Genomic DNA, 18,792 nt, shown 5'->3' with positions numbered 1-18,792 from the left:
GCCCGAGAGCCCGCCCCGCGCGCCACCGCGCCGGCCGGGGCGTTTCTATAGAAACGCGGCGCGCGCCCCCACGGTCAATGCCCGAGGCGACCAGTGCCCAGACGGAGCGGGAGCAGAGCAACGCAGGGAGGGACGGCGACCACGTGCCCACCAGTGCAGGCCGGTGGGCGCCGGCAGCGGACCGGAAGCCTGGACCTTTCATCCCGCCTATGCACTGCTCTTACCAAACCCCCTGTGTGTCCAGTTCTTAAGCAAAGGAGAGAAACGCCAATCAACTAGGAACCAGGAGGGGGACCTAAAACTAAAGGCAAATGGGGTCCAGGCTCTGCTTATGGGAAATTAAGTCTCCTAACATTCTTGTCTGTCTGCATTGCTCTGTGTTGAATGTGAAAATGTGGACTCTTGGAAGGTGCCTTTGGAAGAAATGCTTACCACGTAATTTTTAACCTTTTATTTACTCAGCAAGTAATTATTGAGTTCTTACTGTGTGGAAAAGATTGTGTTAGATGCTGGGAGCAATACAAAGATAAGAACCAGGGGTCCCTGGCCTGAAGAGCCTGAGAGTTTGATGAGGAGACAGACATTTCAGCTGTTAAAAATACACTGAGATAATAAACAGATTTTTTTTTTTTTTCCTTTTGAGCACCCATGTCCTTTCTATCCTCTTGGCATTTGCTTAAGCTGCTCTTCCAAATAAACCTGAGGTCTAAATTCAACCTTTATTTGCCTCAAGAAACCCTTCTGGACTTCTCCCACACTTGGCTCGTCCAGGCAGTCTGGGGGTCCTTTGCAGCAGTACACTTTGCTGATTTTTTACTGTTCCTTGACTTTAAGCTCTTTGAGGAAGTGGAAATGTGGTTTTGCTCTTGTATTTCTCAGGGCCTCATGTGACAGGATGAAAGTGTATTTTGCACAAATGGATGTCCCTAAGACCTTTATTACCTCACCTTTAGAAATTCTCTTACTCTCTTGTTACAAAGTGTTATCTCTCTTCCCCCCATATATTCAGTCAGCAAGTTAGCTGTTGAATGCCTGCTGTGTTTTAGGTACTAAGCTGTGAGAATGGTGTGATTACCTGAAGTCAGAAGAGTATTTGCTTTTATAAAGCTTATAGTCTTGGGGAGGGGATAGATGCTCATCAAACAAACAAATATATGTAATTAAGGTATATATTTTTGTATCAGCTTTTGCTGTGTAATAAGTCACCACAAAACTTAGTGTCTTACAAAAATCCTTTGGCTAAGTCGGGATTCTGATTGGGCTGGGTACTACTTCAGTTCTGTACTACTTCAGTTCCTACCTTTCTGGTAAGCCGGTGCTGGGTCAGCTGATCTTGGTGTGTCAGCTGATTTGGTTTGGTATGGTTTGTATGTGTTCCCTAAGGGTTCATGTGTTGGAGGCTTGGACCTCAGTGTGGCAGTGGGAGGTGGACCTTTAAGAGGTGGAGCCTAGGGTTAGGACATTAGGTCTTTGGGGCCCTGCCCTTGGAAGGGACTAAAGAATTTCTGGTGGGATTCTGGTTAGTTCTCTCAAGAGGATTGTTTTAATGCCAGAGTCAGGCCACACTCTGATATGATCTTTTCCTCCCACATGTGCTCTTGTGACTCATTCTGCCATGAGATCATCCCTAGATGACCTAGGTAGAGCAATTGGGTTCTATACCCTTAAACCTCCTGGCATGCATGTTTTAGCCAGCTTTTTGTTGCTGGGACAAGAACAACTTTTGAAATGAGAAGCTTATTTTTGGCTCAAGGTTTCAGAGATTCAGTCTCTCTTACTTTGGCTCAAGATATCAGAGGTTCTCAGAGATTCAGAGCCGACTCCATTGGCTCTGGGCAAGTGAGGCATCCAGGCTGCAAAGACAGGGGAAAGGTTCCACAGGGAAGATGAACCCTTCCTGGGTTTGCCCCCAGAGACCATCTTCCTCCAGCCATGTCCTGCCTGCCTCCAGTTACCACTCAGTCCAGTCCATTTAAGCTAGGGTGGGTTAATTATGTTCCAGCTCTGACAATCCAATTATTTCACCTCCTAACATTCCTGCATTAACATAAGAACTTTTGGAGGACCTTATATCCAAACCACAACATACTGTGTTGTGAACTAAATAAACTTTTATTATTCAAATAAAATTAGGCCGCCCGAGTTATTTTACTATAGTAATGCAAACTAGACTAGTACAGATGGCCTCAGGTATCTTGGGGTAGGCAGCCTGTTGGCAGGAGCTAGCCAGGCCTATTTAGGTGGTTTCTGGGTTTCAAATCATCAAGACAGTACAAGTCCCACTGCACAAGTGCCTTTCAAGCCTCTACCTGTGTCATATTTGCTGATATCTTTTTGGTTGATGCAAGGTACATGGCCCAGACCAGATTCAGAGTGAGTAGGCACTACTGTTGTTAAGGGTAAGGGTAGTTGGTAAAGCGAAGGAAAGAATTAGTGCCACTTTTGCAATCTAACATGGGCACTCAGGGAACTACATGACACCAAGAGAATACATCCTAAAAAGCTTTGGTTTGAATTAGTTGAAGAAGGACTTCATTGAGAAAGTGACATTTGAGCTGAGATCTGAAGAATGGGAAGGGGGGTTAACTAGGTGAAAAGGGAGTATCCAATAAGAGGGACAGCCTAGGCAGATTGTCTCCTTTTTCCTCAAACCCATTCTCATTTTTACCCAGAATTTCCATATCTCAGAAAATGGTACTACCTTCCAGCTGATTGTTCAGGTCACAAACCTAGAGTCATCCCTTCTGTTCCCCATCCACACTGGCAATTCCATTGGTTCTATCTTCAAAACATCATGAATCCCTCCTTCTTCATTTCTCGTACACCCCCATAATCTAAGCTACTATCATCATTCACCTACTGCAACACCTCCTTCCCCCTTTATTGATCTCCCTACATCCACAATTACACACAGCAGTGGATAATAAACATGTAAATCAAATCATGTCAACCCTTCAAAGCTCCCAGTATGCTTTAAATAAAAATTTAAATCCTAATTCTGACCATTAAATAAGTTGTATCTCATTCCCACCTACCTTCTTACTGCCCCACTGTGCCTCTCTGCTCCTTGCATGGATCAAGCTTATTTCAGAGTCAGTTTTGTTTGTCATTTTCTCAGCCTGCAATACTTCTTCTTCAGGTCTTCACACAGATGATCCCTTTTTATCATGGGATTGTCCTTCAAAAGCACCTTTAGAGTGAGGTTTTCTCTGATTATCAAATTGTTGTCTTATTACTCAGTTTTGTTTCTCTTGAAGCACATATCACTTTCTGAAATTAACCTGTTTGTTTACATGCTAACGTGCTATTTCTGTTCCCATGACTAGGATATATTCCCCTTAAAATTAGGTACTTTCCTATGTTGTTCACATTATATTTCTGGTAATACCCACAGTAGAAACTAAACAATTACTTGATGTTTTCGTCAGCTTTTTCACTGCTATGACTAAAAGACCTGACCAGAAAACTATAGAGGAAGAAAAGTTTATTTGAGGGCTCACGGTTTCAAAGGTCTTAGTCCAACCATTCCTCAGGCCTCAAGGTGAGGCTGAACATCATGGCAGGAGAGGGTTGCAAAGAGAATCAACACACATCATGGTCATCAGGAAGTAGAGATTCTAATGGCCATATACAAAGATGTTCACCAAAGCCACACCGTAATCCCCACTTCCTCCAGTCACACCCTACCACTTCAGTTACTACTCAGTTATTCCTGTCGGGATTAAATCACTGATTGGGTTAAGACTCTTACAATCCAATCATTTCTTCTCTGAACCTTCTTGCATTGTCTCACATGTGAGCTTTTGGGGGATACCTCACATTCAAACCATAACACTTGACTTTATCAGTGAATAAATGAATGAATGGGTGAAAATCCCATTGCAGAGGGAGTCTCTCATTTGTGGGAAAATGAGAGGAAGCCAGTGAAGCTGGAATGAGGGGGCATCTATGGGATGTAGTTGGAGAGGGGTAGGTAGGGTTCAGATCATAAAGGCCATTTTGGCCATGCTAAGGAGTTTGGAATTTGGTTCTTGTATGAGTCAGGGTTCTCCAGAGAAACAGAACCAATAGGGTGTACACGTATGTGTCTAATATAACATAGTTTTATTATAAGGAGTTGGTTCAAGTGATTAAAGAAAAGTTGAGAAATCCCAAGATCTGCAGTCCTAATACAGAAGACTTGGGAGAGCCAATGTGGAATCTCAGATTCCAAAGGCCTGAGAACTAGGAGAGCTGATAGTGTAAGTTCTAGTCTGAAATCTGGAGGCACTTAGACCCCCCCAAAGCTTATGCCTCAGTCCTAGTCAGAAGCTTGGAAAAGGCTGGTGTCCCATGTCATGCAGCTAGTAGGAGCGGTTGCTCTTTACTCAGTCTTTTTGTTTTATTCAGATCTCCAATTAATTGCATGAGAGCTATTCACATTAGGGAGGGCAATTTGCTTTGCTCATTCCACAGATGAAAATGATTATTTCATTCAGAAACATCCTCAAAGTCAAACTCAGAATAATTTGTGGCAAAACATTTGGGCACCTGTGGCCCAGTCATGCAATGTATAAAATTATCACAATTCTTATTTTAGTATCAGTATGAAGGTATTGACATATTGGAGCAAGGGCTATTTGATTCATCATGTAACATAAAGCTTCTAACAAATGCCTCATGTGTAGTATAGAAATTGTTGAACAAACAGGCATTATTAGTCTCCACTCAATATATGGAAAGAATAGACTTCAGGAACTCAGTTCTAAGATCTGGGCTCCTTGATCTTATTTTCCTATCAACAGATATTTCAAAACATGGATTAAGGTCCTAGGAATTAGACCAGAGACCCTATACCTACCAGAAGAAAAAGTAGGCCCAACTCTCCATCTTGTCAGCTTAGGAACCAAGTTCTTCAACAAGACTCCTAAAGTTCAAGAAGTAAAATCAAGGATCAATAAATGACATGCTATTAAACTCAAAAGCTTATTTACAACAAGAAAACAACCAAGAATGTGAAGAGAGAGCCTACAGAATGGGAGAAAATCTTTGCCATCTGCACCTCAGATAGAGCATTAATCTCCAGAATATATAAAGAACTCCAAAAAACTCTAGTCAGAATAGCAATTATCAAGAATACTAGTAACAATAAATGTTGGCTAAGATGTGTGTGGGGTGGAAAGGTTCACTAATACATTGTTGGTGGGATTGTAAATTGGTGCAACCTCTCTGGAAAGCAGTATGACGCTTCATCAAAAAAGTTGGAATGGAACCACTCTTTGACATAGTTTCCCACTCCTTGGTTTATACCCAAAGGACTTAAAATCAGCATACTATAGTGCTGCAGCCACATCAATATTTATATCAGCTCAATTCAAAATGGCTAAGCCATGGAACCAACCTAGATGTCCTTCAAAGATGAATGCATAAAGAAAATGTGGTATATACACAATGGAATATTACTCAGCCATAAAGAAAAAGGAAATTATGGAATTTGCTTGTAAATGGATGGAACTGGAGACTATCATGCTAAGTGAAATAAGCCAATCCCCCAAAACCAAAGGCTGAATGTTCTTTCTGATATGAAAGAGGGGCAGGGAAGAATAGTTCTTTGGATTAGACAAAGGGGAATAAAGGGAAGGGAGGGGAGATGGGGATAAGAAAGACAGTAGTATGAATTGGACATATCTTTCCTATGTTTATATATGAATACATGTCAGTGTAGCTCCACATCATGCACAACCTCAAGAATGGAAAGTTATGCTCCTTGCATGTATGTATAATATGTAAAATACACTCTACTGTCATTTTTATCTAAAAAGAACAAATAAAAATTTTTTAAAAAAGGGAAGAGAGGCTGGGGATAGGGCTCAGTGATAGATCTGGTCTCTGAATGGGGAAAAAATGTCAGATTCCACTCATTTTTGGATATAGAATTCCAAAATCCATGGAATTATTATTTCAGTTTTCAAACATTATAGGCTTTGAATTTTCTTACACTACTACATGATATTTGCATATTATGAAAACAGCATGGTATTATTTTATATAACATTATGAATTCCAATTTATTTGGAATGACTTGAGAGGGAACTGGTAACTTCAGCACGTGGTACTTACGTTACACTGATTCATTTATTCAGCATTTGTTAATGAGCAGTTGTCACGTACGTACCACGTGCTGAAGTTACCATTCCTGAACTCAAGTTCTCTGAGCAAGGTTGAAGAGAACACATACAACTGGATCCTTTTTGGAATTCTTTTCCAGTCTGTCTTCTTTGGGACTTTAGAGGTGATGATGCAGTTCAAATTAGATTATTTTGTTTAAATATTATTTTGATACTCTGAGCTTTCTTTTTTCCCCTGGCCCCATTTTAGAAATGAACAATTGGAAGCTGGAAGTGGAGCTCAGTGGTATAGCACTTGCCTTGCATGTCCATGGCCCTGTCTTCAATCCCAGCACCACACACAAACACATAAAGTAGATGTAAACAAAGATGTTAAGTGACCAATCATATGCTATATTGTATTTATGTTAACAGTGAGTTCATGCCTAACAATATAACAATAGTTATTTCATGCCTAACAGCTTTTCAGTGATAAATAGATGGAGCAAATTGTTTAATATCAATACACAGAGCTAAAACTTTTCTTCAACAAGTTTTAATTTTTTTGTTTGGTTTTGTTCACTTTTTTGCCTTTTAATGACTGTCATATGAGGGGCTGGATGTAGGAACTCCCTCTAGTGGTGAATTTCATACATAAACTTATTTGGTCAAATATTAGAAGCCGAGGGAAAGCATGAAACTGCCTAGAGGTCTCTTTTATGGCAAGTTTTTAGGTAGAAATCACCTGTAATTGGTTCTCTTTAATAGAGAGGGAATATGACTAAGTAATTAAGCACATGGGATTTGATTGGCTTTGATGTCTAATACCAGGATTCAAGGTCTGATGCTGTCACTCTCTGAAGCATTAGAGTGCATCTGGAGCATCTGGACTGAATGTTAAAACACAGCTTTCTTGGCTCAAGCCCTGGATTTTCTGATTCAGTGGGTCTGGAGTGAGGACCAAGAAATGCTTTTGAACGTGGACATATAGCACTTTCTCAGGTGATATTGATTCTGATGATTCAGGGACCAAACTAAGTCTTAACGTTTTACAAGGTTTAGGAGGATTAAATGGAATATTAGATACTGAGTGCCTAGTGTGATACCTGACATAGTAAATACTCCATAAAGTTTTTTCTATTAATATCATAGAGTTATCAGTGTTTTGTAATTTGAAAAATTCAAAATATAAGGTGGAACTTCTAAATAATGTTGTCGAGCTAATATTGTTAGCTAAGTTTTATTAGCGATTTTATTTATCATTAAGGTATTTGTGCTTGGCACAGTATAAACACTATTAACATTCCCATTTTTCTAATTATTTATACATCAATCTTTTTGCACATTGATTTGAAAAATTGATACAGAATAGGATAAAAACACACAGGGGAGTATTGTGTCAAAGAGACACAGAAGTCAATTGAAAGAGCTATGGCCAAAGGTGAAACAATTGAGCCACAAAATAAAGTAGTAAAGGAATATAACCTAGAGCAAAAGGTTAATATCCCTGAATCCTTGCTGAGATAAATCAATGATTTAATGAATAAAGAAATAAATAAGAAAATAGATGGAAAAGAGACAAATCTCCTATGCAGAAGAATTCTAAATGATTTATGTAGATACAGTGTCCTCAAGGAGATGGAGTAAAACTGCCCATTCCTTAAGTGTGGACAAAATACACACAAATAAATAAATAAAAATAAAAATAAAAACATACAGCATGGAAATGGGAAAAAAGAGTAGCTTTGTGGCTGTGATGATAGCTCCATGGTAAAGTGCTTGCCTAGCAGGTGAAGACCCTGGGTTTTATTCCCAGCACTGACAAAAAGAAAAAAATAGCTTAATAGTGGAGAAACATTTCAAACATTACTAAGCAGATGGTCAAGGTCAATACTGAAAGTGGTAATTATCATTTCCAGTGTGTAACCGTTTTATGACATGATAAAAATGGTATCTTATACCTGTGGTCTTCCTCACCCAAGCCCATAATTTCAGTGTAATCACGAGAAAAACATCAAATAAATCACAGATATTTTACAAAAACCTCACTAGTATTCCTCAAAACTGTCAAGATTATAAAAAAAAAAAAACAAGGAAAGTTTGAAAAACTATCATGCCCAAGAGGAGCTTAAGGAGAAATGAGAAGCAAGTGCAATGTGGTGTCCCAGATGAGATCCTGGAAAACAAAATGGACATTAGGTAAAAAACTAAGGAAATGTGAATAAAGTATGAAAATAATAAAACAAATGTTTTTAACTTTTAGAAAAAAATCGATACATGTTTATTAGAAGTTGAGACTCTGTGCTTCTCCCTGTTTGACAGATAGTTACATCTTCTCATGCAGTGCCAACCCTGTCTCACCATGGTGAAGATCAGAATAAACAGAAATGGCCATATTGGGCTCTTGGTCATCAAGACTGCTTTCAACTCTGGCAAAGTGGATACTGTCACTATCAATGACCCCATCATTGACCCCATCATTGACCTCAGTTACATGGTTTGCATGTTCCAGTATGATTCCACTCATGGTAAATTCAATGGCATAGTCAAGGCTGAGAACAGAAAGGTTGTCATCAATGGAAAACCCATCTCCATCTTCTAGGAGTGAGATCCCACCAACAGCAAATGGGATGATGCTGGATGTTGAATATGTAGTGCAGTCCTCTGGCATCTTCACTGCCATGAAGAAGGATGCTGGAGCTCACCTGAAGGCAGCCCCTTCTGCTGATGACCCCATGTTTGTGATGGGTGTGAACCATGAGAAGTATGACAACTCCCTCAAGATAATCCGCACCATCAACTGCCTAGCCCCCTTAGCCAAGGTCATTAGGACAACTTTGGAGGGACTTTTGGGGCATTATGGAGGGACTCATGACCACAGTCAATACCATCGCTGACACCCAGAAGACCATGAATTGCTCCTCTGGGAAACTGGGATGTGATGGCCATGGATGCCCAGAATATCATGCCTGCATCCACAGGTGCTGACAAAACTGTGGGCAGGGTCATTCCTGAGCTGACGGGGAAGCTCACTGGCATAGCCTTCTGTGGCCTACCCACAAAATGTTGGTCAAGGATCTGACGTGCCACCTGGAGAAATCTACCAAATATGGTGACACCAAGAAGATGGCAAAGCAAGCATCAGAGGGCCTCCCAAAGGGCATCCTGGGCCACGTCTAAAACTAGGTTGTCTCCTGTGACTTTAACAGTGACACCCAGTCTTCTACTTTTGATGTATGGGCTGGCTTTACTCTCAACAAGCACTTTGTCAAGCTCATTTCCTGGTATGAAAATGTTGCTATGACAACAGGGTGGTAGACTTTAGCATGGCCTTCAATGAAAATCCCTGGATCACCCACCTCAAGACATGAAAGGAATAGAGGGACTTTCAGCAGCTGGAGAGTCCCTGCCCCAAACTCACAGAATCCTCCCTCCTTCCAGTTTCCATCCCAGACCCCCTGGAGAAGAGAAGGTGAGGGGCTTAGGGATCTCTCCTTTATCACATACCATCAATAATCTACTGTACTTAGCTGAGATAGATAAATAGATAGATACATAGATAGATCTCATTAATACTAAAAAGGGAAAAAATGCCAATGCTATCATAATAAAATGGTATGTTAATATTAGGTAAAGATTGCCATAGGCTGATCTGTCTATTTGCATCTGTATTATCTACCTACCTGAAGTTAGAGGTAGAAAATATATATAATATATAAAAACACAAAGGCAGTCTTATAAAAGTAGGATTTTATGTGTATTTCGCCTTTGGCATTACAGGATTTATTTACATTATGAAGAATGTCAAACATATAGAAAATAGTTAACAGACTTATATACAAACTAGGTATATTTTTCTGTATTCGTTTCAGATTTTTAATAATCAAATTCCGGATTAAGTTAAAGCTTCACCCCTTTATTCCCCTCAGGATAAAAAGTACTCCTCTGACCAGTACTTTTTCTCACTATAGTTTCTTTCTTCAAGTTGGTGTATATTCTTCTCATGCCTGTTTTTGTATTTTTGCTTTATATGCATTAATGATATAGGGTTTTTTTTGTTGTTGTTTTTAAACTTTTTGCAACTGGAACAATATTTTACATATCTTTTTGAAATTTATTTTTTTAACTATAACATGATGTTTTAGAGGTTTATCCGTATTTTTACATTTAGTACAGTATAGATTTCTATTGTAGGAATGAATCACAATACTGATGTTGGTTGATTTCAGGTTTTGTTACAAAATATGCTACAGTGTGTATATTCTTGATTTTTCTCTAGAGTATCTATACAGATTGTCTTTTCATGTTGTTTATAATAACTTTTGCAAGATAGGAGTTATTTAATTTTAATTAAGTTAGATCAAGTTACAATTTATTTTTTGTATAGGCCATGAGGTAAGGATCTAACTTTATCTTTTTCCATATGGATAACCATTTATGCCAAATGAATTTATTGAATTATTCATCCCCAGTTGATTTTTATTACTACTTTGATCATATAACTTAGTTTCTCTGCATAGGTTTGTAGGTTTGGGGGCATTCTATTCCATTGTCCTGTTTGTCTATTTCTATGCCAATACTAAATCATTTTAACTAGAGATAAAATATTCTAAAGGATTAAATGACTCAAGACCAAGAGAAACTTGGTAGATTTATAAGATGAACCAAGTTGGTGTTACAGGAATACCTGTATTCTACCTGAGTTGTCAGGCTCACTTTGTACCTTCCCTGCTGAACACTTGGAACAGTGAGCACCATTTTAAACTGAAAATTCCAAGTTCCTCATTGAAGCAATCTCTCTGAGATTGTTTTGAGAATAGTTAGCCTGTTGAATAAAGAGTCGAAGCACCATCAATGGTCAATGAAACAGTATGTTTATATTTTTAACAACAGAATATCACAGTAAAAATCCGGGTTAAATTATAGCTCTTTGTGCTTTTATATTTTTTACCAAAAGCCTAAAATTCTAGACTAGTCTATTTGAAATAATACATTTTACTTGTATTGGAGACACTTATGATGTATAATATTTACAGGGTTAGTCTAAAGGGAAGAAAGAGTAATATTTCTTCAGATTACCGGTTTTTAGATATACTTCTCATTGTGATAGCAGAAACTAATAAACACAGTGTTTATATGACAAATGCCATGAAGTGAAAAATGCAGAGATTTATTATAGTCTAGATCTATATTCTGGAAGTAAATGAAACATCTGAACATTTTTAAAACTTGCTTTTTTATCCAGATGATGTTATAATATTATAGAAAAAAGAAATATATTTTTTCATGCCATATATATATATTCTTCATGCACAAATATATTTTTTCATGCTGGGCATGGTAGTGCATGCCTATAGTTCCATCTATTTGCAAAGCTAAGGCAGATGTATTGCAAGTTCAAGGCCATCTTGGGAAACTTAGCAAGACCATGTCTCAATATAAAAATAGGCTGGGGATGAAGCTCAGTGGTAGAGTGTTCCTGGGTTCAATCCTCAGTACTGCAAGAGAGAGGGGAGGGGAGAGGGAAAGAAGTGGTGGGGGAGGGAGGGAGGCTAAAATTCTTACTTTCTTAAAAAATTCCACATATATTTTTTGCTTTTAAAAAATAAACTGGAACATGTAGATCCACTGTTGGATGCTATCTGACATCTTCTCCTTTTCCATAGTGATGATTACAATTTTAAATAAATATCTGGTTGGGTCCTGCTGATTTGTGGATTGAGTCTGTGCAAATACCATGACTGTATGTGAATATACCAGAGGGTGAGCAGAGCAAATGTAATAGGTGGTCAATCTATTTTTCTTGAATACATAATATTTGCTGAATATATATATATATATATATATATATATATTTTTTCCAATTTGTGATTTGCCTCTTAGCTTTATGTTTTCAAAAAAGCAGACAATCATATTTATGTGGTCCATTTAGTGGTATCTACCACTGTAATTTGCTTTTATATTTTTGAAAGCCTTTTTCCCAAGTTGAGATCAATTAAGCATTTACCTTTTCTTCCCTATAACTTTTATAAGGTCTCATTTGATGTAAATCATTATTTAACTCATTTAAAACTTATTTGTTCTACATTGTGTTGAAACAGTGTTATATATTTTCTCTAAGTACTTACCATTCCCAGTATCTTGATTTAATAATGTATAGCTTCCTTTATAATATGGGACCCCATGTATTTCTTTCCCTTTTATTGGTCTCATAGAGACTTCACTAAAGTGTTTGTCTAGAAATGGGAGCAGAATCTTAAGTTATAATTAAAAAATGGTATTTTAACTTTTTATTTAATTTTTAACTATAGACTTTTATTCATTTTAGTTTTGTTTCTGATGGATACATAGTTGTACATACTTATGTGGTACAGGGTGATGTATTATATACATTGTATATAATCAAATCAAGTTATTTAACATATCCATCTTCTCAAACTTGATAATTTCTTTCTAGTCATTTTCTTCTCTTCTAGTTATATTGAAATATATAATTCAGTATGGTTAACTGTAGTCAGCTTACCATGCAATAGAACACCAGAACTTAAAATTGCTTCTTGACCCTATTCTTTTGTAGTTCAGAACATTGTTTATCTGGATAAAATGTGGTCTAGCAGAAAACCTTGCTTGTGTGGAAACATTGGGATTCTATTAATAAAGAGGGGGCAATGAATCTGGCCAAAACAACAGTGTTTTCTGCCTCTCCTACTAATTTTCAGATTCTTTGTATGGCTTTCTGCTTCATGGACTTTTCTGTTATTTGGGGAGTTTGTATTTACTTGGAATTCTTTTCCAAAAGCATCAGGAGTTCCTAAAGATCATTTAAAGTGGTTCCCATGACGTAGGTTTTACCTTCCATTCCAGGTAAGATATGATTGTGAGAACATTACTGGCCAGGTCCAGGCCACTGGGCTGTTAGCATTATTCCAGAATGAAGCTGCTGTTTTTACTCCAAGTACAGATAGCTCCATCACATAGCAATGGCTGGTTGACTCTTTTAAACTAATATCTTTCTTGATTCAGTATCTATTATTCTTCATTACTACTGTCAATGAGATTAGAAGACTTCTAGTTTCTTCCCAAGTTCTTTAGCTGAGCAAACCCCACTTGAGGAAGACTTCTCCGTCCTGAGTTTGAGCTATGATTTAATTCATACTCTTACCTTCAAGTTTTAGAAGTAAGGTCTGGTTTTTCTTGTCCATGTTTCTGGGCATTTCTGCATGCCCAGAGCATTGGCCTATACTCAACTGGTCTCTTGTTTCTAGACCTGCATTAATTTGTCTACAGTCGCTATACTCATATTTTCCTGCTGTGATTTTTTTGGGGGGAGTCTCTTATGAAGCAAGACTGTTAATGCACCACTCTTTAACTATATCAGTTCTAACTGTAGTAGTCAGCCCATTTTAGCTTTGGGGTTGCTATTTCAACCTCTTTTGGAGATGAACTCTCACCATTCTCCTTCAAAGGGTTGCATGACTCTTGGCAATATGAATATTGAAATTCTTATGGGTGGCTAGTTATCAAGGATATGAGTAAATTGCACCTCTTTGCAGAAATGCCTGGTCATTTGGGTCTTAAGAATCCCTAGAACTGAATGGTTATATTGTTCCTCTCAAGGTTCATTCATTTATTCAGCAAATATTTATAAGGATCTAATGTCCTATGCACTGAGCTAGGCAATGGAGACACATGATAATAATGAACTTATCTTAGAGCTTGTATACTAGTGGGCCTACAAATAGATCGACAGATAATTAGACTGAAGTGAGATAAGTGCCAGGAGGGAGGGCATAGAAAGATGGCATGTAACTAAGAGTAGTTAAACTGAAAGCTATGGTAAATCAGCAAGTCTACTGTCAACTAGTAGGTCATTGAATTCTTTATATCCTTCCTTGTGTGCAAATTATCCAAGAATCTTCCTTATATAGACTTGGACTCTGCCACTCTGGAATGGAGTCTCTCACACTATCATTGCTATTATTTGATAATGGAAAATATCTAGGGAATTAGTACACATTCCTGTTTGTATGGTAGACTTCGGTGGATTCTGAATTTACATTTCTATGACTTTTCTTAAAATGGCCACAAAATCCATTAGTGAACAATGAGCTAGGTCAGAGTCCTTGGGTACTTATTTTTTTAAAATATATATATTTTTTAGTTATAGATGGACACAATGTCTTTATTTTTATGTGGTGCTGAGGATCGAACCCAGTGCCTCACACGTGCAAGGCAAGTGCTCTACCACTGAGCTACAGCCCCAGTCCTGGGGACTTATTTTTTTAAAACACTATTGAACAAAATTTTATTTGAGATCCTTTTTAGAAAGTATGTACATAAAATGAGATTGGGTACAATAGACCAAAGGCTACCTAGAGACCACATGTTGAAGATTAACAGGTGATGATTTCTACCATCATCTCTCCCTCTCACAACGTTGGAAGCTCTATTTGGCTTCCCCAAAGTTGCCTCGCTGTCCAAGTTCCACCCGATATTCTGGACTTCACGGTCCTGGTGACATCTTTATGAGTATTTCTGTATGCCACTGCCATGTGGCTTCCTAATGCTTGTTTCTTAGTATGCCTTGTTAAGTTCTCTTCTGCATAAAGTCCTCTGAGAACCGAGTGCCAAATTATACAACTTGGCTACTCCACCATTGTTATGGTTTGGATATTAGGTGTCCCCCAAGAGATTCTGTGTTGGATGCAGGAATATTTAGAGGTGAAATATTAGACTATTAGAGCTGAACCTCATTAGTCCATCCTAGTTTGAATGGAATAACTGGGTGGTAACTGAAGGCAAGTAGGGATATGACTAGAGGAGGTGGGCTACTGGGGGCATGTCTTAAAGGGGTTCATCTTCACTACTGCCTCTTCCCCTTTCTATCTTCTTCCTAGTCGTTATGAGTAGAGCAGTGCTCCTTTGCCACTGCCCTTCCACCATGATGTTCTGCTTCACCTTGGGCTCAGAACAATAGACTGGGCTGAAACCTCTGAAACCATGAGCCAAAAAAAAAAAAAAAACTTCTACTCCTCTAAGATGTTCCTGTCAGATATTTTGGTCACAGGGTAAAAATCTGACTAACACAAACAGCCACTGTGGCCTTGCTAAATTGCTGATGCTGGCTTTGAATTTGTGATCTTCCTGCCTTAGTCTCCCACATTGCTGGGATTACAGGCATACTCCACCAGCTCCAAATTGTAAATAATGTAAAAATTATTGAGATATTTTACATTTTATTATGTCTTAGAAATCTGCTGTGTATTTAATAGTCCATTTTAATTTCAACTATCCAAGTTTCAGATGCCCTAGAGCTACATGGGGCTAATGACTATCATATGGTCTAGTACTCAAAATAATGTGTGCATTTTGGACAGTGAAGATCTAGAATGATAATGTAGATAATCTATCTTTATGCTTTGCATTACTCAATGTCAGTTGCCATAGAGCAAATACCCCAGAAAAGGGTTTCTTCTCTCCATAAGACTTGACTTTGACATAACCTCAGATCTATATACTTTTTACATAGAATTGCAGAATTTTAAGATGGTTGAGAAAATACAGTAACCCTTTAGTAGAAAACATAAACATGTAACTATTTGCTTCTCATGCTTACTGTATCAAGAGTTAGTTGTGTTAATTTCAATATAAGACCATAGATGATGGGTATATCTATATTGATCTCTGTACTTCTTTTATAGATTGATTTAAAAAAAAGTAAAATTGCTTCTTCTTAGATTTGAATAGGAAAGGAAAAGAGGCGCTTTGATAAAAACATCATTCAAATTTAACTTCTTAATTTGGTAAGTCAATAGGGAACATTTTTCTTGGCTGCTATTAAAGGCAGAAGGTTTTAATCAGGTAACATTTCAAATTAGTGGGTAAAGATAATGTAATAAATGATCTTAGGACAACTGAACACCCATCTGTAGAACTATAAATTAATAAGGGTGGATCACAATTTACTACTATACCCATATAATGCCATGTGGAGCTAGAACATTTTGTCTCATACATTGTTGGTGGGGGGCAAAATTAGAGGGCATTTTGGCAATATCAATTTAAACTGCATATTTTCACTTTTAGACATTTATCTAACATACATGTTCATGCATGTGCATGAAGAAATATGTAAAATATAATTCACCGTAGCTATTTATAATTCACTGTTGCTATTTATAATAGCAAAATTATAATATATCTATATTGTAGATTAATATATATATTTCTTTAAAAATTAGACTGATATATAATGTGCTAATATATTTTAAAATTCACTCTAAGATAAGTCAAGAGAGAAAAATCACCCTCTAGATTAGGGGATGGCAAACAATGCAACTTGCTTCCTGTTTTTTTTTTTTTTTGTAAAGCATCTTTTATTGGAACACAGCTTCTCCCAGGAGAATTTATCATTTACCCTATATGGGTTTTTATATATGCTTTCTTCTGGCCCACGACTGAGCCCTTTTCTTCTGTCATCACATCTCTGGCTGGTCTCCATCTATTTCTGGTACTAGTTGTTCTGCCACACTGATGCATAACAGCTTTTCTTTTTAATTTAACAGAAGACTTTATGCTACTTTGAAGTTTCACACAGGAGAGAGCCATGGTTATCTTCTTGACATCTTCCTCATGATTTTCTCTGTCTGTGTTTTGTATTTACTGACTCCTTGCTTGCCTGATTTTGGTATCTGTTGGTTATATCTTGGCCTCCCTTGCTTGGTTCCAGTCCCTCTGGATATCCTCACTTCTCAGTGTTCAGCCACACCTGCTTAAAGCCAAACAAAACCGAATAACAACCATATTAAAAAATAGGGACTGTATATATCTGAGGGTGTCTCTTCCAATAATTACAGCAATAAATCTTCCCTGTGAGAAGCTCCTAGGTTCATCTATGTCCTCCAGACAGTTTGTTCTTTTGTGGCTCTGTTTCAAGCTGTTCCTGAACTTGAACATACCCTGCACTTCTGCCCAGAAAGTTCTATAGTATGTTAGAAGGCAATAAGTGCCTCTCTTCTTCCCTCTTTTGTCTTTCTCTCCCTGGAGAGATGTACACTGTCTTGTTTTCAATTCCTAACATTTTATTGAAATCTTTTACTGTTTATTGTATTGAAATGATGTGTTTTTTCCTCCCACTTACTCCTTGATCATAAATTGCGCATTAATTATTTTGCATACAATGTGCCTTGAACATCAGCCACAGAGTGAGTCTACAAGGTTTAAAAGGTTTAAAAATTTTGAAAAAAAATTGGTTCATACTAATTATATACAGATAGGTTTTATTGTGGCATATTTACATATGCATAAAAATGTAATTTGATCAAGTTCACTTCCCAGTATCTTCCCCACCCTTTCCTCCTCTCTCCCCCGGCTCCCTTCCTCCACCTTTATGGTCTTCTACTTTCATGGCATCCTTTTTTCCCACGCTCTAGCTTCTACATATCAGAGAAAACATGCACTATTTTTATTTCTGAGTCTGACTTATTATGCTCAAAATGATGGTCTCCAATTCCATCCATTTTTCCTGCAAATTCCATAATTTCATTCTTCTTTATGATTGAATAATACTCCATTGTGTATATTATACCACATTTTCTTTATCCACCCATCTATTGATGAACACCTAGGCTAATTCCATAACTTGGCTATTGTGAACTGTGCTGTGATAAACATGGGTATTCATATATCTCTAAAGTGTGCCTATTTTATTGTTTTGCATAAATACCAAGAATGGTATAGCTGGATCATATGGTAGTTTTATATTTAGCTTTTTAAGGACCCTCCATACTGATTTTCACAGTGGCTATATTAATTTACATTCCCACCAACAGTGTATGAGAACTCTTTTTCCATATCCTTGTTATTTATATTCTCAATGATTGCCATTCTAACTGGAGTGAAATAGAACCTCAATGTAGTTTTAATTTACATTTCCCTAGTGGCTTAAAAATGTTGATTTTTTCCCATAAAGTTCTTGGCCATTGAGAAGTGTGTATTCAGTTGATTTACCCATTTATTGATTGGGTTATTTTTTTAAATGTCAAGTTGAGTTCTTTATATATTTTGAATATTAATCCTCTATCAGAAGAATACCTGGCAAAAATTTTCTCCCACTCATTAGGTTTTCTCTTCATTCTGTTGTTTCCATTGCTGGGCAGAAGTTTTTAAATTTTATACCATTTCCATTTACTGATTCCTGTTCTTATTCAGGAAGTCTTCGCCTGTGCCTATATAATGTTGAAGCGTCTCCCTTATTTTTTTTCTTCTTGCAGTTGCAAACACAAAAAGGGTTTGTGCTGTCCTTTAAAATTCATGGCAGCCGTATGACTTTAAGGTTTTATGAATATTAAGGAAATTAATGGGCAGAGAATTCATTCACTAGCAAATATTTATTGTCTACTATGTTGGAGATTTGACAGGGTGCTGGGCATGTATCAGTGAGCAAAACAAAGATCCGTGGACTCTCTTTATTGATAAGATACAAGCAAAGGGTAACAGACATAATAAAGCCACAGTTCTATAGTATGTTAGAAGGCAATAAGTGCTCAACAAAAGAGAGAAACAGAGCAAGTTCAGAGACCAAGAGTACTTATGTCACGTTTGACAATTCCAGTCCCCTTGTTGTTGCTTTTAAGCATAGGATTTTTTAATATCTGACATCTGAGTCAAACTGTCTAGGCACTTTTGAGCTCATTTAATTCTTATA

The 18,792-nt window shown here is 37.5% G+C and overlaps 1 pseudogene; it reads left to right on the top strand.

The window, feature by feature from the left end:
• Window positions 1–6,139: 6,139 nt before the first annotated feature.
• Window positions 6,140–11,597, top strand: LOC125610512 (annotated as a pseudogene).
• The last annotated feature ends 7,195 nt before the right edge of the window (window positions 11,598–18,792 follow it).

This window comes from Marmota marmota, unplaced genomic scaffold (genome assembly GCF_001458135.2).
Source record: "Marmota marmota marmota unplaced genomic scaffold, marMar, whole genome shotgun sequence".
NCBI classification, from domain to species: Eukaryota; Metazoa; Chordata; class Mammalia; order Rodentia; family Sciuridae; genus Marmota; species Marmota marmota.
The sequence above is the reverse complement of the archived record's forward strand: the minus strand, read 5'-3'. Positions and strand labels throughout refer to the sequence as shown.